Source organism: Choloepus didactylus, chromosome 7 (assembly GCF_015220235.1).
Source record: "Choloepus didactylus isolate mChoDid1 chromosome 7, mChoDid1.pri, whole genome shotgun sequence".
Taxonomy (NCBI): Eukaryota; Metazoa; Chordata; class Mammalia; order Pilosa; family Megalonychidae; genus Choloepus; species Choloepus didactylus.
In genome coordinates, this window is record NC_051313.1 from 124,253,511 (window position 1) to 124,277,956 (window position 24,446).

General features: G+C 44.8%; 1 non-coding gene across 1 annotated transcript; it reads left to right on the plus strand.

The window, feature by feature from the left end:
• Nucleotides 1-24,093: 24,093 nt before the first annotated feature.
• On the plus strand, nt 24,094-24,167 carry TRNAT-UGU. The gene has a single exon. It is a non-coding gene; the product is annotated as a tRNA-Thr (tRNA).
• Nucleotides 24,168-24,446: the final 279 nt, after the last annotated feature.

The following is a 24,446-nucleotide window of genomic DNA, read 5'->3' on the forward strand; positions in this document are numbered from 1 at the left end:
TTCAAGAACAATTGTCCTTGCAGCATATTGAAGAGTCTTTTAGTCCTTGGAATTCTCCTGTGTTCCCAATAAAGAAAAAATCAGGAAAATGGAGAATGTTAACTGACCTAAGAGGCGTTAATGCTGTCATTCAGCCCATGGGAACTTTACAACCTGGGCTCCCCAATCCTAGCATGATTCCTGAAAACTGGGCTTTACTGGTCATTGATATCAAAGACTGTTTCTTTTCCATCCCTTTAGCTGATCAAAAGAAGGAAAAATTTGCTTTTACTATTTTGTCCCTTAACAATAAAACCCCTTCTAAATGAGATCAGCGGAAGGTTTTACCGCAAGGTATGCTAAATAGTCCTACAATATGTCAATATTATGTCAACCATGCCTTACAGCCTGTCTATTTAAATTTTCCTAAGGCTTATATAATCCATTATATGGATGATATTTTGTGCTCTGTACCTCAGGAGACTGAAGTAGAAGCTTTGTTCTATGCTGTTCAAAAAGCTTTACAGGATGTAGGATTGCATACCTTGCCTGTACAGTATTTGGGTTCTAGTATCAACAGACTTACAATTCAACCCCAAAAAGTACAACTCCACAGAGATGCTGTTACCACCTTAAATGATTTACAAAAACTACTAGGGGATATTAATTGGCTTTGCCCCAAAGTAGGTATAGCTAACTATGAGCTTTCCAACCTATTTTCTCTCCTTTGTGGGGATTCAAAATTACACAGCCCTAGATCTTTAACTTCAGCTGCAGAGAAGGAATTACAATTAGTGGAAGCTAAAGTTCTACAAGCTCAGATATCCTGTGTTGATCCTACACAACCTTTATCTCTACTTATCTTTTCCACTCCCAAATCCCCCACAGGCTTGCTTTTGCAAAACGATAAGCTTGTAGAATGGATCTTCTTGCCCAATTCTTCCATAAAATCCGTTTCCTCTTATCTAGATCTCTTAGCTGCTTTAGTTGCTCAAGCCAGAAAAAAGGCAAAACAACTCAATGGTTTTGACCTTCATTTAATTGTGCTCCCTATAACTGCTAAAGAACTCTCAGTTATTTTGCAACATCTAGCTTGGCAAATTACTCTAGCTGACTATGTTGGCCAGCTGGATAATCATTATCCAAAAAATGATCTTTTCCAGTTCATTTGACGTACACAATGGATACTGCCTAAGTAAGCTTCTTGTGAGCCTTTAATCAATGCTCCCATTGCTTTTACTGATGGGTCATCTAAAGGTCAAGCTGCCTATACTGGCCCTAAGTCCAAAGTTTTAGATCTTCGTCATTTCTCTGCCCAGCAAGCTGAATTGGCTGCTGTAATAGCCCTCTTAACAGATTTTTCTGAGGCTGTTAATATTTTATCTGATTCTGCCTATGTTGTTCATGTTGCTAGTAAAATTGAAACAGCATCCATTAAGCAACAGTTGCCTCCTTGTTTATTTCACCTTTTTCTTAAGCTACAATCAGCTATTCACGCTCGTGTATCTCCTTTTTAAATTACCCATATTCATTCCCATACCAGCCTCCCAGGCCCTTTAGCAGCTGGCAATGCTGCTGCGGATAAATTATTACTGCCTGTTATTTCAGAAGCTTCTCATTTTCACTCGCTTACTCATCTTAATGTGCAAGGACTCATGACTTGATTTTCCCTTACTAGAACACAAGCTAAAGATATTGTTCCTTCTTGTCCTAATTGTCAACTCCTTACTGCTCCACCTTTGCAGGATCCTGGTGTTAACCCTTGTGGTCTAGCCCTCAATGATTTATGACAAATGGATGTTACTCATATCCCTTCCTTTGGCCATTTAGCCACTCTTCATGTCAGCATTGACACGTACTCTGGCTTTCTTTGGGCCACAGCACAAACCGGTGAAACATTTTGACATGTTCGTACTCACCTTTTTGCCTGTTTTGCCTCTATGGGCTTGCCCTATGCTTTGAAAACTGATAATGGCCCAGCCTATACATCTGCAAATTTGCTACTTTTACTACAACTTGGGGCATTCATCATACCACTGGTATTCCTTATAATCCCCAAGGACAAGCTATTGTTGAGTGTGCTCATCATACTTTAAAAACTGTGTTAACAAAACAAAAAGGGGGAGATGATGGAACTCCCCATGAACAATTATCAAAAGCTTTATTTACTTTAAATTTTCTAAATTTTTATGAAAAACTGGGTGGCACTGCCGCAGAATGACATTTTCCAGCTGAAAAGACAACACTGAAACATTATTTCCATAAAGCACCTCTTATATGGTGGAAGGACATGCTAACTAATGAATGGACAATGGGTACTTTATTAACATGGGGAAGAGGTTATGCTTGTGTTTCCCCAAGTGACGGACGAGCACCACTTTGGATACCGGCCCGACGACTGAAGCCGTACCATGAACCCAGCAAAGAAAAGAAAATTCCTGTGGGACATCGAGCCACCAGTGATGCAGTTCCAGGGTCTGACACTGAAGACAACAGTGGTCGGGTCAACACCCCGAACTAGGGAAGCCCAACATCCAACTTGGGGTCAGATAAAAAAGCTGTGTCAGGATGCAAAAAAAAAAAAAAATGTTCAGCAAGCCATGCTGCCAGTAATAGGTTCTAACCTGACTGCAACAATATTGGCTCATATTGCTGTTGCTGTGAGTATATCTCCAGCATGTGCTCATTCTGGAAATTATACCTATTGGGCTTATATTCCTAACCCCCCGTTGCTGCAACAAGATATAAACATTGGCAGTGCAAAAGAAAACAGTTCGTTCAGTTTTCCCTCCTTCTTATTTTGGCTGCCTGGGTCCAAACCATTGTTGGTCATGGAGGCCACGGGGCATAGGCTGTCAAGGAGACAAAACTAACCCTCTTGGGGGGCATTGCCCCTCCCTTACATCACCCTGTATGGCCCCGGAGGATGGCTGGTTAGCCAGAGACGGGTAAGATTCCTTAGGGAAGGAACAACCTAAGACAGGCACAATTGCAGAGGGGCCATCAGGAGAAAACTTGGGGGCCAACAGAGGTGGGGCACAGAACCTCACACTCCCAGCTTCGCAAGGGTCTGAACCCTCACCCCTTTTAAGGGAGGTCTCCTGCCCCTGTGGCTACTTTGTTTCCCATGCCCAGCTCAGATCGGAGCCCAAGTGGCAGACAGAGATCTGGCCAGAGGCTAAAATAAAAGGGGGATATGTGGGAAACTGAGTCTTCCATGTTGCCTGAGGCATATCTAGGGTGGTGGCTTAGAACGCTAAGCCTCAGGCCTACATGGAATGCCGTGCGGGCCGCCCTGTAAAGATATGTGTCTTGTGACTATGATGACAACGTTTACCATTGTCCTAAACCTAGATTGTTCCTTCTGATATGCAACAGGATGTAAACATAGGTATCTGGTGGGCTCTCCTGAGCCTGAGGACATTTAGCATATACTCCCTGATCTTCTGAAATAAATAACTGGAGCAAAGGTGCATTATTGTCCACTTAGCACGAGATGCCGTGGGCCCCCTGCTCCCTTAATTCTTAACTTTGTGTCTGTGTCTCATTCCTGTGCCACCCTGTCAGCAACAGGTATTATTATGATAATTAATATGAAGGTTTTATTTTGTTTATTCAGTACAAATTTTCCTGTTTATTTGCTCATCATTGCTTTTGATATTCCCCTGCTTCTTGTTCAATTCCTTTTCTCCTGAAATAAATTATTTTGACAAGTGTCTTAGTTATTGACTCATTTTTGAGATATTGAATCCTCATTCTTGATTGATTGTTTAGCTAGATTTAGAATTTTAAAGTGAGATTAATTTTTTCTCAGCATAGTAATTATATTATTTTGTTGTTTTAGTTTCTAGTGTTATTGGTGAGAAATCTACTATAATAAACCTAATTGCTACTTCTTTTATTATAAAATAAACTCATCTTAGCTCAAGGAAAAATAAGATTGGAATGATGGGATCTCCCATAAAATATGATGAAAGTTTACAAGCAAATTAGTATTTACAGAGGGAAGAACAGAAAAAATATTTTAAAGCAAATATATCTTCACAGATTCCCTATACTAGAAGCCAATTTTTACTGAGCCACAAACTTTAAAATAATATAAGATGTTTATTCCCAATGCTAAAAGATCCAGCATGCTTATTTTCTCTTCATGGACATTAATTATTTTTGCCTTTTAGTTGTTACAAATGCTCTGAAACATTATTCAGACAATTCCAAATTCATTGCTTTAGGTAAAAAAAAAATGAATACTGTTTAAAAGTTGTATCCTCCAAGTAAAGTATTCTAAATAAATTGTGCTTAAAACATGTAACAGTTTGATTTATCTAGCTAGTGTTAAGGTAATTCATTTAGGATTCATTTTCCTAGTATAATAAATTTGAAAACATTATAATTGTTCTAGTGAATCTTAAACACAATATGAAAACTGATTATAATTGTTCTATTGAATCTTAAATACAATGCAGAATCTTAAGTACGATTCCTTACATTGGTTGCTGTGCTGGTTTAAAGCTGCTATGTACCCAGAAAAGGCCATTTTCTTTTAATCCATTCCTGTGTGTGTGTGTGGGACCTTTTGATAGGTTGTTTCAACTGAGATGGTACCCACTCAATTCAAATTGGGTCTTAATCCTTTACTGGAGTCCTTTAGGAGAGGATAAAAGAAAACAATCTGGATAGAGCACAGAGACAGAAACACCTAAAGAGCTCAGTGAGAAATACCCAGAGAAAGCTAAAAAAGAAAAGCCTGGAGAAGCAAGCAAGGTCACACAGAAGCTGAAAGCAATGGAATCTGGAGAGAAGGACCAACAGACACCAGCCATGTGCCTTCCAAGCTGACAGAGGAACACTGAGTGCCAGCATCCTGTCTTCAGAGAAAGTATCATCCTGTTGATACCTTAATTTGGACATTTTCACAGCCTCAGAATTGTAAATTTGCAAGCTAATAAATCCCCATTGTAAAAGCCAAACCATTTCTGGTATATTGCATTCCAGCAGCTCTAGCAAACAGAAACAGTTGCTTTATTAACGTTTTGTACAACAGGTTATTTTGTGAAAATAAACAACTCCAAAATCTCAGTAGCAGAAACAGCAAAGATTTCTTTTTTTATTGCTCATATTACATGCTTGTTGTGGGCCTGTGCAGGCAGGTATATGCATGTGGGGATGGGTAGTGACTCTGGGCATCAAGTCTTCGTTGGCTTGCATTCATTTCAAATGTGCCAGAGGTGAAATGACTTCCTGAGGGTGTGATACTGGCAATAAGATGCTCTTGACCAGGGATTCACTCTTGCCTTTGCCTTTCACAACTCATTGGCAAGAAAAGAAGTAATCATAACCACAACTGACACAAGGACCACACCTGCCAGGACAAGGACAATATGAAATATTTGGTGAAAAACAATAATGATCACCACAATCAATCTGTTCAACAGTCTATGATCTATCTTTTTTGTTCTGTATACCAGTAAGTATTTCTCTTTATTTTTGTTGTACCTCAATTTTACTACAAGGTATGGACTAGTGGAGACACTTCAATCTCATGACTCTTGTATTTCTTCATATTTGGAAAAATCTTCAGCAAGTGTCTATCCAAATTTGTCTCTCCCTCAATACTCTATATTCTCTCCCTTGGCCAAAACTAGTAGGCATTTTCACTCTACCTTTCATATTTGTGCCTTATATTTTTCTTTGTGCGGTCGCGTCTACTGCGTCGGGGGGCGGCCGGTTGCTGAACCCTCGGCTCTCGGCGTTGCTCGGAGGGTACCGGCGGGGGGGGGGCTCTTTCCCGGAGGCGAAGGCGAGGCGGGGGACTTGGCCGAGTCCCCGGCGGAGGCGTACAAGGTGTGGAGGGCGGCGAAAAGAAGACGCGAGACGCATTTCTTTGAAGGGTGAAGCCGAGAGCCTTTATTAGGGGAGAGTACACGTTTATATAGGGCGGTTTAGAGGGCGGGCTAGCTGTAGGGGTTAAAGGCTTGGATTGGTTCTGAGAGGGCGGGGAGGTCGTTTGAAAAGGGCGGGAGTTGCTCCAGCAACGGGGAGGGCGGGAGTTGCTCTGGTAATGGGGAGTGGGCGGGCAAGGTAAAGGGGGCGGTTTTCTCCGGCAAGCTTCTCCTGACAGTTGTACTTTGGGGTGAGGAAATGGGGCCTGCATCCGGCTCCACTTTCTCAGGCCCGGGGGGCTGTGGAGGATAGTACTCTCTGTGCCCACTACCTTTCCTAGGGGCTGATCAGTTCCCCTGGCCCAGGCCCGCCAAGTCGGAACTCGTTAACAGTGTCTCGCATTTCCCCCTTCTTTTCTAATTAGAGGAAGAAGCTTACCGGAGAGATCCGCTAAGGGATGAGGGAAAGGGGAGGTGGGGGAAGGAATAGGGGTAGATGGTAGTTAGAGAGGCTGGAGCTCGACGTTGGTGTGGCGTCCGAGCGCTCGAGAGGGGCCTCGCTGCTTGCGGGATGGACGAGGGCGGTGACGCTGTGGAGGGTTAGTTTCTTTAGTAGAGGCGAGTTGTTGATACTGGACTTGCACAAATGATGAAAAGACAGCATTGGCTTGGTTCTTAGCAAGCTGGACAATTCTGCGGATAATGCAGGGCCCTAGGGTGAGAGCTAGAATAATCATTAGTAGGGGGCCGATGAGAGGGAGGAGGTATGGGAGGAGGGGGGTAAAGATGTGGGACCAATAGTTGGTGGCTTCATGGTCTCTTTTGCGTTGTTCTAGTCCCTCTCGGACCTTCTTTAGGCTGTCTTCGGCGAGACCTGTGGAATTGGCATATACACAGCACTCTTCTCCTAGGGCGGCGCAAAGGCCTCCTTCTTTGAGGAGAAGAAGGTCGAGACCTCGGCGGTTTTGGAGCATGACCTCAGAGAGGGAGTTAACAGAATTTTTAAGATGGGAAATAGCGTCTTGCAGGTGACGAATGTCCTCGTCAACAGCCGCCCGGAGGTGAGTTATGGCGGAACCTTGACTGGCTAGTGCAGCGATTCCGGTGCCAGCAAGACCTAGGAGAGAGGCGAGCGTGAGGGCGGTGATGGGCTCTCGCTTTTGCCGAGGGGCAGGAGCTGCAGTTCTTTCTAGGCGGAGGAAGAAGTCTTCCTCGCTGTGGTATAGGACCCTAGGGATAAGGACAATTAGGAGGCAAGTTTCATGAGTTGTATTAAGGGTCTGCACGTTAAGGCAGGGGGTAAGTCCTGTAGAGGAGCAGAGCCATTGGGAGGAGTTGTGAGGAATAAGAAATTTGGCAGAGCTGCTGGGAGATGAGTAGTTGGCACAAGCTGTGAGGTTGGGAGAGTTGTTTGAGCGAGGGCGGATGCACTTTCCTGTGGAGGAAACTGAATGAAAGGTTAGGGGGATGGTTGAGGTATTCCAATTGCATTCCGAGGGGAGGTAAGATTGGGGTAGGAGACATTTAGTGAGGTGAAGGCTGCTTTGATTAGGCTGAAGAGGGGAGAGGAGTAATGAGAGGGGGGCAGAAAAGGTTGGGGTGGTGGGGTTGGTGATGCGCTGTTTGCAGCTGAGGTGCGGCTGGAGGCAGCTGAGGTGCGGCTGGAAGGCTGCGGCCTAGGGGGGTTGAGGACTTGGTTGGGACCGATGCCAGAGGGTGTTCGTTATGTAGTTCCTTGGCATGGTTGATGTGCTGCCTCTTTTTTTATTAGGATAAGACTCCCTGGGTCCTCTCCGCTCTTATAGATTCTGAATCCCCAGGTTTGACCGAGCAACCAGGAGGGATCAGTGGGAAGCTGCATGGTGAGATTTAAATGTGTGCAGCTTCCCTCCGTGTCCCTGCCGAGCCAATCAACAGTATGGGGTTTGCAGCCAAAAGGGGCCCGTTTTAAAGTTAGGTAATGATCAGGGGTGTAAGGCTTCCAATTAGTGGCTAATGTTTCACACCCCCAGTATGCACAGTAGTATTGGTTGGGAGCATTACAGTATGGTTTCCCAGGGTTTGAGGATGGGCACATGTAATATTGAGCCTGATTATTGTTTTGGCGTACTCCAGCTCGGCCTCCTCTTCTAGAACTGCCAGAGTCGCTACTGGCGGTGAGAAGGGAGCCTGGGAGGAACAGATCAGTGGCGTTAATACTAAATGAGGGACGCTCTGCAGTGACAAAGCAAAGAATTATTTTGGAATCCTCCCAACGTGCAAGGGTCCATTTCCAAGGCTGGTGGGGGGAGTAGGGCTGGTAGATAGCCTGGGTGGAAGCAGAAAGGGTAAGCATGATTACTAGAAGGGAAGTAATGCTTGGGTGGGGGTTATGGAGGTGGGATTTTGCCTGTCTGTAAAGGCGCATAATTTGCATGATTTCTTGTCTTTCCTCTTGCGAGTTTTCATGCCTCTCCGGGGGTGCTCTCGGACGGCCTTCCTGGTCCAGGTGCAAGGTTGTCATCTGGTACGTCAGGTTGCGAAGACGGCGGCGTTCTCGTCTTGTCGGCCGTCTGGCTGCTGGTGGCGGGTCGGATTGCTCTCCCCGGGATCCAGATTGGTTGTGATGCATTCTCTGGGAAAACACAAGCAAACCCGCGCCCCTGGGTGAGGAGTGGGGAGGGACCCTTCCAGGCATTACTCTCTGGGTCCTTCCAGTAGACCATCGGGGCCTGGGTGGGCCTATACGAGGGCCCCCAATGTTTATGTAGGGGCGAAAGCCCTTCCTTATTGAATGTGAATAGGTTAAGGTGAATAAGGGCTGCTGTGATAAGGTCCCCTGGAGTTGCCTGGGGGAGCATGGCCCTTTGCTTTTCAATTTGTGTTTTTAAGCGGCGGTGGATTGCTTCTACAATGGCTTGCCCCTGAGGATTATAAGGGATGCCGAAATGATGGGTGATGTTATATAACTGAAGAAAGGCCGTAAAGGAGGCACTGCGATAGGCAGGCCCATTGTCCGTTTTTAGGTCCCAGGGGACTCCCATGAAGAGAATTCCTTGTCTCAGGGCCTTGATACAGTGTTTGGCCGTTTCCCCGGCAAGGGGGACTGCATAACACATGGCTGAGAAGGTGTCAATCATTACATGTACATACTTGAGGCGCCCAAAGGACGGAACGTGAGTTACGTCCATTTGCCATCTAGAATTTGGTTTTAGGCCTCGTGGGTTGACTCCCTGAGGTTGCAGGGGGCCAAGCGGCGCGAAGGGCGCACAAGTTGCGCAATTGCGGACAAGATGTTTACAGGTGTCTAGGGGGAGGCCACATAGATGATGCAACGATGCAGCTGAAAAGTGAAACCTAGAATGCAATAACTTGGCCTGGTTAACAGCGTCCCCCGGAGGGGCCACTGTGTGAGTTAGCATCGCTTGGGTATCTTGAGCTGAGACTGCTTGGTCTACTATACTGTTGCCATTAGCCAAGGGCCCCGGAAGGCCTGAGTGACTACGAATGTGGCTAATGAACCAAGAATCCTGTCTATGCTCTAAGATGCTCCTGAGGTCAGAAAGTGCTTTATCGATGGCTGAGTTCCCGGGGAAAAAGGTGGAAAACGCGAGGACTCGGCAGACCTGATAAGTGTAGAGGCTGTCGGTGAAAATGTTTACTGGGTCGTTCCAGTGGGTGTTCAGCGCGTATGACACCGCTAGGATTTCCCCCACTTGGACTGAATGAAGGTTGACATAGCTGAATAGGCGGGGTTCTGAGTGGTCCGGGGGATAAGAGAGGAAGGCGAAACGGGTTTTGGAGGCGTCAGTAAAGACGGTAGTGGCACCCGGGATGGGTGCAGAGGAGGGGAAAGGGTGGAAGGGGCTGCGGAAGGGAAGCTTGGCGAGCCCCTGTAACAGTCGATGGCTAGGATAGTGGCAGCTGAATTCCCCATGAAATCCTTCTAAAAGGATTTGCATGTCCAGGTTATCATGTATAAGCAGGCGGGTTTGGCCTGCGTCCAGGGGCCAAACAATTGTTTCCGGCGGCGCTCCAAATACATGAACAGCCAGGGTGACTAGATCTGAAGCTAGGCTGATCCAGAGCCGCACCGCGGGGCAGATTTTTCTAAGCCGGCTTTTAGCGGGGTGCGCCCAAAGTAGAGGGCCATTTTGCCACAGGCAGCCCATGGGTGTTCCGGGCGTAGGAAGGATGAGTGCCATAAGATTGCCCTCTCTAGTGCTGAACCTGTTGAGACAGCAGGCGGTGAGCGCCTTGTTAATGGCGGCAATGGCCTCCTTTGCCTCCTGGGTGAGCTTAATGCGCCGGGAGACTGCTAGCGGCGGGGCTTCTGGGACACTCAGCAGCATAAAGAGTGGTTGGAGCTGCGCGGTGGTGATCGGCAACGCAGAGCGGAGCCAATTGATCTGGCCACAGAGCTGTTGGAGCTCAGTGATAGTGACCCGATCCGGTATGTCCAGCTGGGGAGCGGACGGGGCAATGGTTTTATCAATGCTAAACCCTAAGAAGGCCAATGGCGGCACAATCTGAACCTTTTCGGGCTGAACCGTAAGGCCGAGGTCAGCTAAATTAGTGGTGAGGTCTTTGAGGATTAGAGGAAGCACCTCGGCGTCCTCAGAGGCCACCAAGATGTCATCCATGTAATGGATGAGCATGGCCCGCTTTCGCAGGGGGGCCACTGCGTGATTAACATACATTTGGCAGATGGCCGGACTGTTACGCATCCCTTGAGGGAGGACTTTCCATTGGTACCTGCTAGCCGCGCCCGCGTGATTGGGGACGGGGACTGTAAAGGCAAAGCGCAGGCGGTCTCGCTCATGTAGCGGGATGGGAAAGAAACAGTCTTTGATGTCAATGGTGGCTACGTGATAGTGAGCCGGGATGGCCACCGGATGGGGGAGGCCAGGCTGCGGGGAACCCATGGGAAGAATATGCTTATTGATCTCCCGCAGATCATGGAGGAGCCTAAATTTCCCTGTGGCTTTTTTATTAATGACAAACACTGGCGAATTATAGGGACTAGTGGAAGGTTCTGTGTGGCTTGCGTCCAATTGTTCTTGGACAAGGGCTAGGAGAGCAACTAATTTGTGCGTGGGAAGGGGCCACTGCTCCACCCATATAGGTTCCTCAGTATCCCACTGCAGAGGAACGGGCGCTGGAGGTGTTAAACGAGCAGTGGCGCACATTATTGGGCGGGCTGAGTGGTAAGCACTGCCCCAGAGGCGGCGAGGATATCACGGCCCCATAAAATTTGGTCTATGGTGTGGAGGAACAACGGGCGGAAGGTGCCTGAGTGGCCTTCTTCATCCTCCCACTTAATGGGTCCCATGGCCTGAAGAGAAGTGGAGGTACCGGTGGCTCCCACTACCGAGGGACCATCGAGAACCATGCACATGGTGGCATACTGAGCGGGCATGCAAGAGACTTCTGCCCCTGAATCGAGCGTGCCCATGTACCATTGCCCCCCTATTTTTAATTTACGGGTAGGCTTTTCCGGGGTGATAGGGACTGTCCAGAGAAGCGTTTTATTGCCGGTGAGGTGATTAGTTTTATTAGAACCGGCCGGCATGCTGCCTCTTAGGGGCGGGGCTGAGGCTTGCCCCGCTTGGAGTTTAAAGCTTGCTCAGCGCCTTGGTGCTGATTAACACCAGGGCAGCGGCAGAGGGTTTTGGGGTTGTTTTTGCAATCGCACGCCCAGTGATAGCCACGCTGACAGCGTGGGCAAGGAGTGGGAGGGGGGCGCCCATTGCGCGGCATGAAAGGTGGGCGGTTGACCTCTGTATTGGGGCACTCCCGGGCAAAATGGCCGCTTTGCCCGCACTTGAAGCAACCGGAGGTGGCGGCTAAGGCGGCCGTGACAGCGCCAATGACAGCCTGGGCTAGGGACGCGGCAGCTGGGTCAAAGGCGCTGCAGGCAAGCACCCAATCGTGTATGCTCTTTTCCCGCAAGGGAAGGATAGCCTGCTTGCAAGGGGGACTGGCTCCCTCGAGAATGAGTTCTCGAGCGAGGGCTAGTTGGGCCTGGGGATCACTAACCTTTCGCGCACAGGTTTCTTCGACCCTGGAGACAAAGGTGGCGAAAGGCTCACTCGGCTCCTGGAGGAGCTTGGTGAATTTAGTAGGCTGACAGGCGGAGCAGTTGGCAAACGCTCATAAGGCGATTCCCCGAAGGATAGGCCAAAAGGTGGCGGGTACATTGGTATAGGCGGATGCGTGTATAAACGCTCCCGTGCCCAAGTAAGCCTCGGGGGGATGAATGGCCCCAGTGGCTGCGTCTTGTTTGCTTTGCCTAGCTGCTTCTGCCTGGAAGTGGGCATGCCAATCAACGAACTGGCCGGGGCTAAGGATGGTACAGGCAAGCGAGGCCCAGTCTTGGGGGAGGCAAAAGTCCATGGCGACATGCTGCAGTATTTGGGAAGCGTATGGGCTACCTAATCCGTCCTCCTTGACGGCTTTGCGAAGTTGCTTGATAGTGTCTGAGTCAATGGGATACCAGTCGTACGGTTTTTGCGGTGTGGGGGTAACGTTAAGGGGAAAGCAGCGAAAAGCGTGAGGGAAAGGAGGACGCACTTGCAGAGGGCCTGGTACGGGAGTGGGGGCAGGGGCAGCGTTGCCCCAAGGGTTGCCTTGAGGTGTAGAAGGCAGCCAGGGGTTGTTTGCCGGCGGGGCGGGAGGGGCGGCGGCAGCCGCCAGCAGCGACTCTAAGGGGAAGAGGAAGGCGGGTCGTGGGTGGGGGGTGGGTGTGGGTAGCGGCGGCGCAATCCAAGAGTTCGCCGAAGGGGGAAGCGGAAGCGGGAGGCCCCAAGTGTCGCAAGATGGCGGCGCGGTGGGCGTAGCTAAGGCGTAAGATGGCGGGCCATCTCCGCCCTGTGTAAGGGCGGGGTAAAGCGCATGCGGTTTCCGGCCCGGCTCAGGGCTGACGTCATTGCTAGAGCTCTTCCTCCCTTCGGTGGAAGAAGAAGGAGGAAGTTTGCCATCTTGGCGAAACTCGGTATTGTTTCGTTGTTGGGGGGTGACTTCGAGCGCGTTGTTAATCTGCTCGACTAAGGATTCTGTGTCCGAATTGTGGTCCGCATTGGTTTCACTATCCGAATCTGTCGATTGAGTCGACAGGGCCTCCTTGGATTTAACGGGGCCTCGATCGGGGGGGAGGGAGCCTGGAAGGCAGGAGCGGACGGTTATTAAGGTGGGGAGCAAGCCGGGAGGGAAGCGCTTGCTCTCATGTTCCATGGCGTTGGTGACCCGATCAATAAGGCGATCATAAGTGACGGGGTCCCAAAGATGGCAAGTGGTGAGCCATGGGTTAAAGGGCAGCAGGAGGTCCCAGTATACTTGCAGCTGCCGGACAGACACCTTGCAATGATGTGTGTCCAGAAGACCCACCAGAGCGCGAACTTGAGGCGCTTGGCGTGCGGATAGACGATTACCCATAGCGGAGGGGAAAGGAGGGGGGGGTCGTCTACCGAGCGAGGAGAATGAGGTAAACCGTGGCCGTGAGGCCGAAGGAGACGACGAGAACAGAAAGCAGGACTCTGGTAACGGGAACAGTCTGGGGGGGCGGTCACGGCGAGGCACATTGCGCCGAACAAGGAAACGAAGACACAGAGGACTACGCCAAAGTAAAGAAGGGGTAGAGGGAGAATGTTAGGAGGGATGGGGGGTCATAGAAAGAGAATGTAGCCGGGATAATTTAGCAAGGGAGAGGCGGCTCCGGGCGCGGGGCGGCGAGGGAGAGGCGGCTCTGGGCGCGGAGCGGCGAGGGAGAGGCGGCCCTTACCTTGCAGGCGAGGGGAAGGGGAGATGGAGAGGCGTCCGGGCGAGCGGGCGACCTGCTAAACCGTCGTGTGGAGATTGCCTCACACGGGGCACCAGTTGCGGTCGCGTCTACTGCGTCGGGGGGCGGCCGGTTGCTGAACTCTCGGCTCTCTGCGTTGCTCGGAGGGTACCGGCGGGGGGGGGGGCTCTTTCCCGGAGGCGAAGGCGAGGCGGGGGACTTGGCCGAGTCCCAGGCGGAGGCGTACAAGGTGTGGAGGGCGGCGAAAAGAAGACGCGAGACGCGTTTCTTTGAAGGATGAAGCCGAGAGCCTTTATTAGGGGAGAGTACACGTTTATATAGGGCGGTTTAGAGGGCTGGCTAGCTGTAGGGGTTAAAGGCTTGGATTGGTTCTGAGAGGGCACGGAGGTCATTTGAAAAGGGCGGGAGTTGCTCTGGTAACGGGGAGTGGGCGGGCAAGGTAAAGGGGGCGGTTTTCTCCGGCAAGCTTCTCCTGACAGTTGTACTTTGGGGTGAGGAAATGGGGCCTGCATCCGGCTCCACTTTCTCAGGCCCGGGGGTCGTGGAGGATAGTACTGTCCGTGCCCACTACCTTTCCTAGGGGCTGATCAGTTCCCCTGGCCCAGGCCCGCCAAGTCGGAACTCGTTAACAGTGTCCCGCACCTTTGCTTTATTTCTTTATTGTGAATTCTGTAAATTTTCACAGGCAATTTACAAGTTTACTGATCTTCTCTGCAGCTTTGTCTATGTTGTTTAATCTATTCTTTGATTTAATTTCAATTAATATATTCTTTTTAAAAATTTTTTATTAAGGTTTATTCACATACCATACAATCATCCAAAGTACAATTAATATATTCTCTGTTTCTAGAAGTTATATTTAATTATTTTCCTAATTTATCAGTCCCCTTTTTGACACAGTCTTATTCTTTATGGCTTGGCTTTCATTTCATATTTTCAGTCATCTTTTTTTTATTAAGTTTACTTATTTTATAATATCTTTTAAAATCTTTTATTATCTTTAGTTTTTACAAAAACTTTTCTTCCTCCTGTTTAAATCATTTTTATTGTAATATATTTTTCCTGAGACCAATGTGCTGTCCAGTTTTCCCCAAAGACTTTTTCTGCAGTTTCTTTTGTCAGGTTACCTGGAGTTTACCAGTCCTGGACCAGTTTTGACATTAAATTCTAGTTTGATATTCCTGCATCCTGTGGATGGTATAAATTTAGGCCCTGCACCCTCAATTGGTACAGCTTGTATTTTTATTTCTCATTGGGGACGTTGCTTTGGTTGTTATTTTCACTAAGAGACCCTGAGAGAAAACAACTTTTCTCGCCATTTTGTACTACTAATTAGTTAAATTTTTCTAATCTTATGCCCATGGTGGGAAAAGCCTATGGAGTCTCCCAATGAACATAGGAGCCTCATTTCCAGATATATGTCCCAAGCAAGACCAATATCATGCCTTCGGGCTCCAAGAGAACTAAGATTGAGCTGCTATCAACCTTAGTATGTCTACTCCTTTGGGCTACATGGTGTCAGTTCATCTACCTACTATGCTGGACTTGATTTCCCTTTTTTGTTTAACACTTGGAAATCCCCTCCCTCTTTTTCACTTTTGGTATTTTATATGTATTTATGTTTCTATTTACATTTTAAACATTTTACATTTTCTATTGTTATTCAAATGTATGGGTTTTCTTCACAGATATCTCCAATAAGAGATTCTCAAAGGATGAAAATCCTTGTATTTATAACTGAAAAGCAGAGCACTTCTTCAGTTTTCCTTCATTTAGGTCTGATTGATTATCTTACCAAGATTTTTGTTGTATAGCTCATCATTCAAATAACTCTATCACTTGAGTAATATCCCAAAGTGTGATGCTCTAATATTCATAGTCCTAGATTACCATAAAATATGTAATCTCTTCCCTAAAGCCAATCGATCTGATATGTCTAGCATTCCTGTGTGCATAACAATTAGAAAGCTCTCTTACTTTCTACTGCCTCATTATAGTAAAATCAGGACTCAAAATGATGCCACATTAGACTGGAAAAGGATGAAGATGCTAGTGTCAGAGCTGCCATGAGAGAAGTTCGAAAGGACTTTCTGCTGGCCCAGTGTCACAAATGTTGTATCTAAACCTCTGATGAATGGAGATGATTCATAAATGTTGTATTGACTTCGTTCATTAAACTCTGAATGACACTTCATCTAGCAATGCCATATTAGGGCAATACATCCAACTGCTTAGCATAATACCTGTCAATTTCATGGCCCAGTCTCTTATTCCCCTAGCTCATTTTGGTGTCTCCAACTTAACTTTCTCTGGTCTCTCCTTAGGCCAACCATTCTGCAGAGCCCCTATACCACCAACACCCATATCTCTCATGTCTGCCTTGTGTCAAAGTACTTTCTCTGATTCACCCATTCTGTCCGCTATTCCTAAATTGTCAACACATCTGAATCTCAGGTCATTTTTTTCTACTTCCTCCATTCTTCCCATTCTCTCATCTCACACTCCTACAAACCCTCTTGGGCATCAGACTACTCTGTCCTCCTTGATCACAGTCATGCTTTTACCAACCCCTATTCTTAACTTGCTTTGTCCTTCTCAGGCTTAAGCTATCTTTTTTCCACACATCTGCTAGATACCCCAGGTCTGAATGTTTTTTACTTATTTCCACTATCTCCCCAACTCTGGTTGTTCTCAGAAACTTTGGATTCGGATCACTAATCCAATACATACTTCCTCTTGTATTTTTCTTGCTTTTCCAATTTTGAATTTTAATTTTTGTTTGGCGTCTTTAATTAGGAGACATGAACCTCTCACTTTACTCCTCTCACCACTTACTTACTGTTTCCTTTTTAAATAAATTCATTTCAGTTACGTTTGGGGGAAAATACTTAGCAGCAAGTTCTTCCTCAGAAGATGATGCCTAATAATATTAGATTGAACCTTCCTGCTTCAACAAAGAAAGAATTTACTGAGGATACTGAGAAACCATTGCAATTGCAACAAGTTCCCATTCTCCTGTGCCTACATTCATATCCCTCAGTCAGCTATTTGGGTCTAACATTAGTCAAGGACCTTTGCATCTAATTGGCCTGGGGTAACATGTGAGTTTTTGCTTTTTCAATTCACTCATGCTTTCCTTTCCTTGAGTGAAAGTCTGTTTCCAGGAGACCTTCAGTGGGATAGATTCCATTGATACTGCCTCTTTATCCTCTCCTAATAATTTTATTTCAAACAACTTGCTGCCCTTCCTACTTCTGAGCCTTGGTCAGACTTATTTCATTCCACCTTGGCAAATATTCCACACTTCGGTTAAATGTCTAGGATTAACTTAAAGGTATTTCAGGAAGCAGGGCAAGATGATGGCATAGGGAGGTGTGGAATTTAGTAAGTCTCCTAGAACAACTAGCAAATACCCGGGAAAAACTAGTAAATAATCTGGAACAAATGTTAGAGGGACTTCTGTGACCAGACAACATCTGCAATGGATGGAATGGCTGAAACTGCAGCATAGAACTGTAAGTAAAGCTCTCCAAACTGCACAGCTGGTATCCTCTCCCACTGGCACAGCAGGATGATTTGGAATGTGTGGGAAAAAGAAGCAGTCCTTGCCAGGAGAACAGGAATGTAGCTAAACCAAGCTCCAATTGTGGTTTTAATTAACACATTTAGAATACTAAATACATGCTATGAGCACAGATAAACTTGGAGCAAGCAGGAAAGGAATCCAGATGTTTCTCCTGGCAGATAGGAGGCAGGGCTGATGGGAAAAAATATATAAATGAATAAAAACAAAGGCTTTTGGAGTCCGCTGAACTCAGAATACCGGAAGAGGGCTGTGTTCCAAGAAAAGGGGCACACAGAACTGGGTATGAACTCCGGTTCTTCCCTGATGAACTGGAGGGCTAGGGACTGGCTCTGAAAGGGGGACTTCTCCCTTTTTTCCTTTTTTCCCCTCTCATTCTAAGTTGCTCAATAGAGAAAGCCTCAGGCATTTTCAAATGTCAGCAAGGGTGGAGTTAAGATAGACAGTCAAAGGAAAAATTCAAGTGTTGGGATTATTTTCTCTAAGAAAAGGGGGTCAGGGCCCAGCTCAAGTTGTGACACTCCCTCAGCTGAGATGCACCACCTGCTGGGAAAGATAAGACAAGCACAGAGTCTAGAGGCCTCACAGGAAAGTCTGAAAATCTGCTGGGTCTCATCCTCAGGGAAAACTGATAGATTACACCCTTCTAAGACCAGAGCCTGTCTGTTCTGGGAAAATCTGACTAGGGTAATCAAGGAAACCAGTTGCCTAGACAACAAAAAATTATGAATCACACTAGGAAAAACAAAGATATGGTCCATCAAAGGAACAAACTTACACTTCAAATGAGATACAGGAGTTGAAATAACTAAAGATCTTCAAACAAATATGCTAAATCAATTCAAAAATCAAATCAGTGAGTTAAGGGAAGATATGGCAAAAGAGATGGAGGATATAAAGAAGATATTGGGCAAACATAAGGAAGAACTTGAAAGTTTGAAAAAACAATTGGCAGAACTTATGGGAATGAAAGACATAATAGAAGAGATGAAAAACACAATGGAGATATGCAACAGCAGAATTGAAGAGGCAGAAGAAAGAATTCATGAACTGGAGGACAGGACACCTGAAATCCTACACACGAAAGAACAGATAAGGAAAAGGATGGAAAAATATAAGTTGGGTCTCAGGGAATTTAGTGACAACACAAAACACATGAATATACTTGTCAGGGGTGTCCCAGAAGGAGAAGAGAAGGGAAAAGGGGCAGAAGGAATAATGGAGGAAGCAATCACTGAAAATTTCCCACTCCTTATGAAAGACATAAAATTTCAGATCCAAGAAGTGCAGCATAACCCAAACAGAATAGATCTAAGTAGACTGACTCCAAGACACTTAATAATTAGATTATCAAATGTCAAAGACAAAGAGAGAATTCTGAAAGCAGCAAGAAAAAAGCAATCCATCACATACAAAGGAAGCTTGATAAGACTATATGTGGATTTCTCAGTAGAACCCATGGAGGCAAGAAGGAAGTGGTGTGATATATTTAAGATTCTGAAAGAGAAAAACTGCCAACCAAGAATTCTATATCCAGCAAAACTGTCCTTGAAAAATGAGGGAGAATTTAAAATATTTTCAGACAAATAGACACTGAGAGTTTGTGAACAAGATACCTGATCTACAAGAAATACTCAAGGGAACACCACAGACAGATAGGAAAAGACAGGAGAAAGAGGCTTGGAGAAGAGTATAGAAATGAAGAATATCAGTAAGGGCAAAAAGAGAGAGAGAGGAAAAACAACAAAAATAAAATAAGAGATGACATATAAAATCCAAAAGACAAAATGGTAGACAGTAGACATTAGATTGGGTGAAATTAGCCAGAAATGAAAGGACAGATACTGTAAGATCTCACTAATATGAACTAATATTGATGAGTAAAATTTCAGAGTTGAGTTCACAGGTTATCAGGAGATAGAAAGAGGTTAGAGATCAGGCATTTGATGCTGACAGAGTGCAGAAGGTTCAACAGGATTGACTCTATAGATCCAGAAATGGAATGGATAGCATAATAGTGTGTGATGGTAGCACAATATTGTAAGTACTCTGAACAAAGATGAGTTTGAGTAGGGTTGAAAGAGGAAGGTGAGGGGCATGTATGATACCAGAAGGAAAGATAGAAGATAAAGACTGGGATTGTATAACTTATAAAAACCTAGAGTGGTCAATGATGGTGAATAAATGGACAAATACAAGAATATTTTTTAATGAGGGAGAGCCAATGAATGTCAACACTGTGAGGTATTGAACATTGGATGATATGGGGGAAAATACAATCAATTCAAATTAGAGTCTATAGTTAACAGTAACATTGTAAGGTGCTTCCATTAACTGCAGCAAAGGTAATATACCAAAGCTAAATGTCTATAAGAGGGGGATATAAAGGAGTGATATGGGATTCCTGATGGTAGTGTTGTTATCTGACCTTTTCATTGTATTTTATTTTTTTTAATTTTTCTTCTTTTATATTTTCATTCTTCATTTTGTTTTCTCCTTTTCCTCTTTGTTTGCATAAGAAATGGAAATGTCCTCATAGAGATTGTGGTGGTGAATGCATAATTATGTGATTATACTAGGAATCATTGATTGTATAGGTGTGAATAAAACTGTTTAAAAAATAAACAGAGGGATACAAGTGCTGGAGAAAATGTGGAGAGAGGGTTGTACCTATTCTCTGTTGGTAGAGAAGCAGAATGGCACAGCCCAGCTGGAGGACAGGGTGGTGGTTCCACAGGAAGCTAACTATGGGGTTGCCATATGGTCCTGCAACCTCGTTACTGGGTATATACTTGTGTCACAGCCCGAGGGGGCTTTACCAGTCAAAACACCAAAGAGAATGCCCAGCATTTTCTGAAACATGAACTTTATTTGGGGCTTACTCACAGGGAGGCAGAATTCAAACAGCTTTTCTCTCGCCAGGCAGGTACCGCTTTCACAGAGAAAATTGGCTGCTCAATTCAAAGAACAGCAAGCCCTTTTATAAGGGTTTTAGACAAAGACACTCCTAAGGGTGGGGGGAGCATAGGTGCAGGAACAGGTCTCTCTAACCTGAGGGGTGGTGCAGGAAGGACTAGAATAACATTTGAACAATTACATTTTGCTCTTTTTGTGAGACTAAGAGTCTCTCACTTCCTGCCTGCTTCCCATAAAGTTACATTTGAAGGTCAATTTACTCTTTTTCTCCTTACGGGCTTACAAAGACAATAGGTTAAACATCTACCTGCGTAGGTCATGCAGACTGCTGTGCACCAAAGATCTGCAGGCCTGTTTTGCTCAGGCCACGGATTGCCACAACTTGGAAGAACTGAGAACAGCAACATGAGTGGGCATTGAACACTGGTGTTTATGGCAGTAGAATTCACAATTTGCAATGGATAATGGTGGCCTAAGGGTACAATGACTGATAAACGGAATGGTGAACTCTGGTGTAGACACAGTGGAATACTGAGCAGTCGCAAGAAGAAATGAGGTTGTGAGGTATACACCTAGGTGAATGGACCTGGAGGGCAGGATGTTGAGTATTGTAAGTCAGAATCGAAAAGACAAACATTATAATGCCTCACTAATATGGACTAACTATAATGTGCAAACTTTGAGAATTGAATCTGAGAGCATAGGGTATAAGGAGAAGGCTTATGGTAAAGGTTCCTAGATTGTAAGTTCTTACAGCAGTCATGTCTTTTCATGAGTTGTAACGGTTTTCCCTAAATTCTGAGATGCTGAGCTGTTTGTGTATAATCTGGTTTGACCTGTAACTTCAGGTATCTGTGTGACACCTGAGACTCAGAGCCAGAGTTCAGCAGCTATGAATGTCAGCATTACCCCATACAACAAATGTTAAAGAAGCTGAAAAAGAGGTAGACTTTAAATAGAGATAGGAACAAAATGGTCTTGATTAGAACCAAGGTAAACCAGACTAAAGGGAAAAGGATGATATTGACTGTGTTCTAAAACCTCAACTTCTGTGTGAGACCAAAGGAAGAGATGTTTATTTGGTGCAAAATCTATATTTATGTAGCACACTATATAATTTAAATTGTATGGTCAGTTTATTCAAAAAACACAATTACATGGAACCTTGGATAGGGGGTGAGATCTGGTTGGTTTGTACAGTTAGTGTGAAACCCTGATACATCCCAGAGTAATTTGGGCAGAAAATAAAAAGTATTTGCAAAGCCCCCTTGAGGGACTGGGAAAAAATGTGGAAATATTAAACTTCCTCACCTGGGGAATTCCTGATATTCTTGCAAACACTGGGGACTATGATTGTAGTAAGCCAAGCCTTTGATCCTGGGGCTTGCCCTTATGAAGCTTTTTACTGCAAAGGAGTGGCCAAACCTGCTTAAAATTGCCTAACGGTCACCCCCAGGAATCCTCTTTTGTTGCTCAGATATGGATGGCCTGTCTCTCTCTAAGCCCACTTGGCAGGTAAACTCACTGCCCTCCCCACTATGTGGGACATGACTCCCAGGGGTGTAAATCTCCCTGGCAATGCAGGACATGACTCCTAGGGATGAGCCTGGACCTGATATCATGGGATTGAGAAAGCCTTCCTGACCAAAATGGGGAAAAGAAATGAAATAAAATAAAGTTTCAGTGGCTGAGAGATTTCAAATGGAGTAGAGCAGTCATTCTGGGGGTTATTCTTATGCATTATATAGATATCCTTTTTTACTTTTTAGGGTATTAGAATAGCTGGAAGGAAATGCCTGAAACTGTTGAAATGCAATCCAGAATCCTTGATTCTTGAAGATGATCTTATAACTATATTGCTTATATGGTGTGACCATGTGATTGTGAAAATCTTGTGGCTCTCACTCCCTTTATCCAGTGTATGGACAGATGAGTAGAAAAAAAGCAGGACAAAAAGCAAATGAGTAATGGGAGGGAGGGGGAGGATTATGAGATGTTTTGAGGCTTTTTTTTACTTTTATTTTTATTTTTACTTTTATTTTTTGGAGTAATGAAAATGTTAAAAATATTGGTCATGGTGATGAATGCACAACTATATGATGATACTGTGAACAACTGATTATATACTTTGGATAATTGTATGGTATGTGAATATATCTCAATAAAATTGCATAAAAACACATTCCAGATGTATTCAAATATTATGTGTTCAATTAAAACATTATTATGCCCTTTTCCAGCTAATGTCAAATAATTAAAAAATTGTCAAAAAAAGAAATGTCAAAACAGTAAAAAAAAAAGAAAAAGAAAAAGATAGTGTTAGAAATATGCCTAAATGCATTTGATCATCCCCTGCTATGTGTGCATCTATAACCTTGCACTTCTTTTACTGTAGTATTTATACAATTTACTAAAATTTCTTATTTGATTTTCTCTCATCTGTGGCCCTCTTGTACCTAGTTATAGCCACAGAAATTATTTTGGCACCTAATACATAGTAGGTACTTAGTAATGTCATCTTGTTGAACAATATGTGAACAATTCTCTGTAAATGTTGTCATCTTAATTGTACTTTTGTGACTGAAATTTATACATAAATGATCTTACACAATTCCGCTAAACAGAATTCAGAAATGACATGATTGCCTGGTCCATTTTGATTTGGGGGCTGTTGCTTTCCAGACTCAGTAAATATGCAGTGACTGTAAGTGGACCAGCGGTGGAAGTCCTGAACATAAAATTTGTTAATAAAGACTAAAAAATGACTAACCTGGTTAATGAGAAAATAATTTATGTTCACCACAAAACATTCTGAGTGGGATAGACAATGGCAATTGTCTCAAGATTCAAGAAAGGAATTTAGGAAGCCTTTGGAATTAGAGAGATCCTTCCAGCATTTGCTTGGTTAAAAAAAGAATTCTAGAGCCTTCCTTATTGTCTTTTTAACAAGACTATGGAAGCTGGGTAGACCTTATTGTTTATTCAGTGAACTCACTCTTCTTCCTTTCAGCACCATCCTCAGTTCTAATTCAATTCAATTAAAAGCAGTAAACTAGGGCACAAATGTTAATAATATTCTTAATTTTATAATCGATCACTTAACGTGTATTTAACTTCTACAAGGTGAAGATCCACGGAGGACGCTACTAAAGAACATCCTCTAAAAGAATCAGAACCAGGAAAGCAGAACAGAGAATAAGGCAATTCCCGGTCGGGTGAAGCCTCCCCAACCCCTGTTAAGTTGAGGTTTCCATTTTTGCACCTTCCAAAGAGCCACAGTTACGAGAGGTCATTTACATGACTCACGGGCTCGGTCAAGGAAAGGGTCTTGAGATTGAAATCATAAAACCGTTAAGTGAACCCTAACCAAGCCATCACCTTGGTGTCTCCTCCTTTCTCAAGCGGAGTAAGATCTGACAGCTGTTAGAAGAGTCCGGAGGCTTCAGGAGTTTTTGCTTTATTTGTTTATTTGTTTATATGTTAGGAGGTTTGTTTATTGGAGCGTACCACCTCCTAACAGCTAGGAGTGTCATAGATTTCTAACTGATCTATTTTTCTAGAAAAGCCTTTCACTCCCACTTTTAGAATCATCCAATTATTTGACCATTCTAAATTTCTACAATCAGAGGGAATATAAAAACTGCTCTGGTCTCACTCAGAGAGGCCCCTTCCTCCGCAATGAACACTAGGCTTGTCTCGGCTCCCATTACAGGTTTCATCTGCCATCTGGGGCCCGCCGGCATTGCTCTAGTAAATTTTCGAAGTGATTGTGTGAATGCATGTATGTGTGTGTGTGTTTTGTTACGTTTGAAGGGAGTCTAAATTCCAGGGGATTCTTTCAGGGGTCTACGATCGGTTTTAAAAGTGCGTGTTCAGTGATCTTAATTAAAACTACCACCTTTTGCCTACTCGAATACAATTTCATCAGAAAAGAGAACTTTCCTTATATTATCCCTGGTTCTGTGGCTTATGTGGCCAAAGCACCTGTCTTGTAAACAGGAGATCCTGGGTTCGAGCCCCAGCAGGGCCTAAGTGCTCTTCAATTGTTTAGCAAGTTTTAATCACAGTATCAAACCCATTGCTTTAAGCTTCGAGCTTTCGAATCTCCCCTCATTCCACTTGCATTCTCATGGGTATTTAGGTACTCTATTGATGATCTATCTATCACATGGATATATTGGGATTTAACTCTTTTGGGGGATTCAAGATAGAGAATAGAGAATTTCTGAATAAAATTGGAAAACATTTTATATAAATCATTTACAAATATATCCTTCTGGTTTCTCAAAGTCCAAGCCCTTCTTACTTA